Here is a 6,978-nt window from a genome sequence, read left to right on the forward strand (position 1 = left end):
GTTAACACTGAATTGCATGATTGCAGTTGCCTCGAATGGCAGGCCACTGGTAAACCATGTGATCATGCCATTCTATTCTTAGCCGGCCAACCAAAGATAAATATGCATCCATATCTGCATGAGTATTATTCGGTAGCAAAATTCAGAGATGCATATGCAACTCCAATTCCACCTCTTACAGATCAGGAACAGTGGCCAGAAGTGCTGCTTGAATATTCCATGTGTCCTCCTCTAACAAAAAGAAAGGCAGGCAGACCTAAACAGAGTAGATTCAAAGCATGGTTTGAAAAAGGTGGGAGTAGTAAGAAGGGCAAGAAGGACAAGAAAGATGCAAAGCCAAAAAGGGCTCAAAAGGGTAACAAAAACAGATGCAAAAGGTGCCAAATACTTGGGCACAGAGAGGGATCCAGACTATGCATTTTCTCTCCTCCTAATGCGAGAAAGTATGTGCTTGTTTATTTGTGTTTGTTCATATTCTGATTTTGTTTAAATTATAAATATGTGGCATGCTTTGTTGTTTTCAGGAGGAAACTTCCAAGTCAGCCTATTGTTGTTGAACAGTGTTGGCCAACAAAAAGAGCAAGAGTGAGTGGCAGCAGAAGGCAAACAAGTCAGTGGATGGAACAATTTGGTGCTGCAAGTGACGAAATTGAAGCTGTGCACACTGTCGAAACTGTCGAAACTGAAGCTGTGCACACTGTCGAAACTGAAGTTGTGCACACTGTCGAAACTGAAACTGAAGCTGTGCACACTGTCGAAACTAAAGTTGTGCACACTGTCGAAACTGAAACTGAAGCTGTGCACACTGTCGAAACTGTCGAAACTGAAGCTGCTATCGAGTTTCATGAGGCGATAGCATCGAGTCCAGTGAAGAAAACCAAGATGATCAGTGAACTTGTGTGTGCAGTACAACCAAAAACAAGAAATGTCAAGGCGAGGAAGGGTACACGGCGTGGTCGGAAGAGATAGAACTGTTGATCATTTGAAATTTATGGCATGTAATAAAGTTTGTTGGGCACTATGTACCCACATGTTTCCATCAAAACTTGTTTGATTATTATTGTTTTCAAACTGAATTTCAAATTTGATGAAAAATAAAATTTTTGGTTTAAATTCAAATTTGGAGTAAGTTGAACTTTGGTTTAAATTTTTGGTTTAAATTCAAACGTAGTTGCATCAGTAGACAGTGGGAGAAAGTTTCATATTTTTTTGAATTTTTTTGATTTTTTTGTGCTCAACCCTAGCTCACTCCAACCCTAAACCCCGAAAAACCCATCCTAAACCCCTCCATAGTACATTGTACATTGTAACAAAATCCCATCTTCTTGAAGGCATTTTCCTGCAATTGTATATAAACCATATTTATATTTTTTTTGATTGCTATGCAACATAATAGGACTATGGGCACAAGTTTTGATTTTTTTTTTGATTTTTTTAATTATTTGTGCTCATTTGAAAAATAGTCAACTTTTTCACAAAAACGTTGACCGACTCAAAATCAAAGTTTATATTTTTGTTTGCTAAGTATGTGATGTAAAATGACAATGTGTGCTAGTTTTACATTTTTTTGATTTTTTTAAATTAATTATGTTCAACCCTAGCTCATTTCGTCGATATCGTGAACGTGTGAATTTTGGTTTTAAACTTTGCATATAACAAGTTTCCATTTTTATAGCAACTCAATTGAATAAGTACACAATGTGCGCTGGTTTTGTATTTTTTGTATTTTTTTTGAATTACTTATACTCTACCCTAGATCATTCCATCAATAACATGAATTGTGTGAATCTTTTTCATTTAAACATGGATATAACATGAATCAATTTTTTTATAGCAACGTAGTTGCATCAGTAGATAGTGGGAGAAAGTTTCATATTTTTTTGATTTTTTTTGAATTTTTTGTGCTCAACCCTAGCTCACTGCAACCCTAAACCCCATAACCCCGGAAACCCCATCCGAAACCCCGCCATGTTTATAGCCGTCGATTATTGCTGAGTGAGCGGTTGGATCTGACGTCGATCCGTGTTTGTGATCCGCCCGTGATCCGCGTGTGCTGATTGGCTGGCGAGCGGGGGTTTGGATCGAGGGCCCGAGTGAGGGCCTGTCCGTTGGATCTAGTCAGTTCGGTGAAGATTCGACGATTGGAAATGAATCGGTGCATGGATGTGGCGTACGCGCCTCTGACTTCGTGTGCTTCTTTGTTGCATGACACGCGTCGGTTTTTCTGCATGCATGCATGCGTCACATCAGAGCCATTAGCAGCGCATCGAGGACCGCAGTCTGAATGAGCTCTGAATATGAGGGGCGTGCTCGACGCGGTGCACCGACGAAAGTCTGAACGGCGGGCGTGCTCGACGCAGTCCTCGACGCAGTGTGTGAATCGGCGACGCACCCTTTGATCCAATAGGCATACGCAAATGGGCGGCATCCATTAATTGCTGCAACTGAATCGACGAACCGACGCAGCCCAAAACCTGCTATTTAACCCTCCTCTGCCCCGTGCACATCTTCATCTTCCTCCTTGCCCTCCTTCTCCCCAGCCCCCCTCGCATCACATCCAAGCAACCGCAAGCCCCGGCATGGAGTTCCACGACCCGACGTTCCAAGCGCCCGGCACCAGGCCGGAAAGGATGTACCCCGCTGGGGTCGTCGTGGAGAACCAGCTCCGGGTCTGGGCCATGTCGCGCTGGCGGGGTGGACGGGAGTTCGTGGGGCTCTTCCTTCGCGCCCTCTTTCGCCGCCTCCCTGTGGGAACTCCCCAGATGTTCACCATCGACGAGTCTCGCATGGGAGGAACTGGCATGATCGTGCGCTTCCGCAACCCCTACGACGCGTATCACCTCCTCGGCCGTGTCTGGTTTGGGGGGGGGTGCGAGTTCATCTGCTTCACCACCTACAACATCTTCACCAACCTCGACAGCATCTGGCCCAACGAGCACGCCATGCACACCCTCCCCTACAACCTGCCGGCCGACGACGATGACGAGTGAGGGCGCCCGAGGAGTGAATATGCGCGCCCGTCGCCCCTCCATGCCGGGTTTATCGTAGTTTCTTTCTTATCTATCGTATTTGTAATGTTAAACACTATCGTATCTGTAAGTTTATTGTAATCGCCCGTACTGTTGTGCCTTACGTACTGTTGTGCCAGTTTATGTGATGCCCGTATTTATATCTTATCTATGTTGTGCACATCTATGTGTTTATCTGTCAGTTTATATATTTATCAGTGACGCAGTGCACCGGGTATTGGGCTAATCCTTTCTTGTCACCATTCATGGTTCTGTGTTTATCTTGTCACCATTCACCAGGAACTAATCTCTCGTTTGGTTGACCCAGGAGCAGCAAGGCAGCAATGGAGGGGGGGGGCAATGGAGCGCAGCCGCAGCGACCAAGGGGCGGGTTAGAAAAGAAGCAGCCAGAACCTGTTCCAGCCGGGCCCGTTCCAGCCACTGTTCCACGCATCACACGCGATTCTGCAGCGAGTAAGGGGCAGAAAAGGAGCAGTTAGAAGACGTGCCCGACGTTCCTCACGTGTAGTTGCCCCGTGTAGTACTAGCTCTGCAGGCCGCTTAGGCCATGTTTGTAATAATACAGATCAGATTAGATGTTCAACCCTGTTAAGATAAATGAACTTGGATTGTTGTATATAATCCGTCGTTTTTATTTCCTATTAAAAATCATACATGACCAGTCAAATAATTTTGGGCCTGGTTATTCCTATTGAAATCAGTAGTACCTTTTGTAATATATGTCGTTTTTATTTTGGGCCCAACATCTATTCGCCAGCCCACGAATAATTTTTTTGTACTGAAACTGAACTTTGTTTGGTCTCGCACTCGGCAGCCCAATTTTATTTTTTTTACTGCAAACTGAATTTGGGTGTGTACTCTGTTAATTGAAGAACAAAAACAGAGGAAACACGACATGAAAACTGAATAATTTGTGTTCCGAACAGCTGATTCATTTAAGATACATGAACTTGTCATGGCACACAGATCACATCATCTACACTGGACATACCTAAATGCCCCCTCTAATGACGATGAATAGCAAGTAAAACATAAAGAGAGCAATGACACGGCAATAAAAAAACACTGCCATGATATTTGCTTGCTTCTGCAAATCGATCATCTCCCTTTGATTTTTCTTTATCTTCTTCAGTTCATCGGTCAGTTCAGACTCCAAGTACCTCGCCATCGGCACAACTCTGCTCGCCCCTCTATCCGAGCTCCCCCAATTCTCCATCTGCGGCACCTCGTTCAAATTGAGCTCCCAGGTTGCGGCCACGCTAGAATCAATGTAGCCCTCAGATTTAATCCTCTGAACATATTCATCAATCCACTCGAAATGTGTGCATTTCTTCAGGATCTGCAAACCACAAAATGAACCCTAAATCTTAAATTCGAGGAGAAAAAACAAAATATGGAGAAATCAAAGCAAACAACAGCGAAAGAACGGGCTTAGAACCGAGATCTAACCTTGCCATCCCTTCCTGCCATTGGTTTGCTCAAGCATTTCACAAACTCCCGCCCAAGATTGCCATTCTCATCCGTCTTAGTCACCAACCGTTTGAGAGGCTCTGGGCATGGGCAGTTAGGGCACCTTGTGAGCATCACTGGACCATACTGACGCCAGTTTGATTGCTTGGCGGAGGAGGTGGACATCTGCACTAGGTCGCCGGAGACCCGAGGAAGAAGAAAAATGGGGAAAGGGGAAAGCAATGGGCGGCGGCGGACGGACGGACACGGACGGAATCGCTTCTAGCCGCGACGAGGTAGGTCCCGCGCTTACGTGGATACGTTGTGGGTCCAACCCATAACAGCTAATGAGGATATCAGTTCAGCTTAAGGGCCATGTCGCACAGAAGCTATTTACTCGTTCAAAAGTGTCGCTGTCGAGCCATTCTGTCGAACAACGTCTCATTTCATTAAATTCTCAGGAAAGACGTTGCACAGGAGCTATTGGCCCATGAGACCGCAGTTATGTTTATCAGCAGCGAGGCTGTCGAGGATAAGAAGGCCTTGCTTCATGAGCAACTTGAATTCACCGGAAGGGGCACTGTCATCGTCAGGCTGTCGCTGAGAGGTTTCGAGCAGTGAAGATATACACGGTATGACTTGTGGAAACTTCTTCAAATGGATCTCTCCAGCAAGCTTCACCAGTATCCTTGCGGCAAGCTCCATAATCTCCTTGTCTTGCCGGCTTCTCGAATCGAGCGCCTGCAGCAGTTTCTCAACTATCTGGCTGCAGGATGCCGACCCAATGAGCTGTGCAATCATCGAGTGCTGCTCCGTGAGCTCTGACTGTGCCAAGAGTGTGTCCAAAATCCTTGCCCCGGAGAGGTAGCTGCCAGATGATTCAGACTTCATCAAACCCACAGCGTACGTGACCAGGTTCCTTTCCTTTACGAATGATGGGTCCTTGGCGCACCCATTTCTGGTCTGACGCAGGTACTCCTTCACCGATTTCCGTGCAGGTCCTTTTTTGTCCAGCTTGTATTCTTCGACCACTTTACTGACTAACCCATCGCCTGCAGAATATGAGAAGAATCTGTAGCAGAAGAGCACACCCTGGAACAGAGCCAGTGAGTACAAGACATTCAGAGCAGGCTGCAGGTTTGCACCTCCATCCACCTCGCCGTAATCGCGCAGTATTAGGCGCCACAGCGATATCCCGCCGGTGATCATCAATCCACACAAGTAAAGTGCCGCTAAAGGACACAGTATAACTGCGAACACCATCTGCTGAATGAACAATATGGTAATGGCTACCAATAGGCGTGCCATGGAGGGATCATTGTTATCAGACTTTTTCCTTCTCCAGATGCGCCATCGCCTGTCGACATCAGTGTTTTTTCTGATCACCGTGGCATATATAGCACGCAGGAAACCGAAGTACGATCTCCTGATATACTTTAACTTGTCGTGCAGAGATACATCGAAGACCCTGCAAGTCAGAGTTCCCAGTTAGACCATGTGTGTCCCAAGGCAAGGGTTCAATTTCATTGCAGTAAGGGCCAAACCTTCTTACACACGAAAAACAGTAATTTACATTGGTTTGCCAAATTTTATTTGGGGTCAGTTGACCCCAATGCTCCGTCAATAGGGAATGACATTGAGTATATCTTGCAGCTCACACCGGAGGAGAACGAGGTCCTCACGTCTCCCTTCCCAGAGAAGAAAGTACGGGAGGCCATGTCTTAGATGGAACACAACAAATCTTTGGGGCCAAAAGGATTTCCTACCGAGTTTTATCAAAAGTTTTGGGAGGCATTAAAGGGGACTTGTTGCAACACTCATCTACACCAAGCGGAAACACCCTTATTTCAGCTAAATTTGGGCTGATCAGACTACTGCTCAAGAAAGGGCGTCCGGTGCAATTTCAGCAGTATCATCCTATTTGCCTCCTAAATGTGAGCTTTAAATTTATCACTAAGGTCAGCATAAATCGTATTGCAGAAATCATCCACGACGTTATCTGTCCAACTGAATGAGCTTTCATGCCGATCAGACACATCCCTGAGGGGGTTGATAGTTTTATTGTATGAAATCATGCATGCCCTTCACATTAAGAAGGTTTTATTTTGACGCGTCAGTGATGGGCTTACGCCGGCCTGAACATATATCACCACATCACTAGACAAAGAGTAGCACTTAGTTACAATGGGAGTTGAGGTGTTGGGGGAGCAAGAAGAGCAGGAAAAAGGGGTACAAATGTTACAATCTCGCGGCTGTTAGGAATATGCAACTTGTATTCCCATGAGGCCACAGGCCGATATATATACATGTACATGTGTGGACTATATGCAGAAAACCCCTTATACAATGGGATAAATATGAAGGAGTACATGGCTATATTATATATACTCTAACACCCCCCCTCCTCTCAAACTCATGGTGGATGAACAACACTAAGTTTGGAGAGATAGAAGCCATGTTGCGCTCTAGTCTGGGCCTTCGTCAGGAAATCCGCCAAGTG

The 6,978-nt window shown here is 45.6% G+C and overlaps 1 long non-coding RNA gene across 1 annotated transcript; it reads left to right on the top strand.

The window, feature by feature from the left end:
* Nucleotides 1–5,066: 5,066 nt before the first annotated feature.
* Nucleotides 5,067–6,581, top strand: LOC123396017. The gene is made up of 3 exons (XR_006609885.1): nt 5,067–5,450; nt 5,537–6,009; nt 6,132–6,581. It is a non-coding gene; the product is annotated as an uncharacterized LOC123396017 (long non-coding RNA).
* Nucleotides 6,582–6,978: the final 397 nt, after the last annotated feature.

The sequence above is a fragment of the Hordeum vulgare genome, chromosome 5H, assembly GCF_904849725.1.
Source record: "Hordeum vulgare subsp. vulgare chromosome 5H, MorexV3_pseudomolecules_assembly, whole genome shotgun sequence".
In the NCBI taxonomy this organism is placed as follows: Eukaryota; Viridiplantae; Streptophyta; class Magnoliopsida; order Poales; family Poaceae; genus Hordeum; species Hordeum vulgare.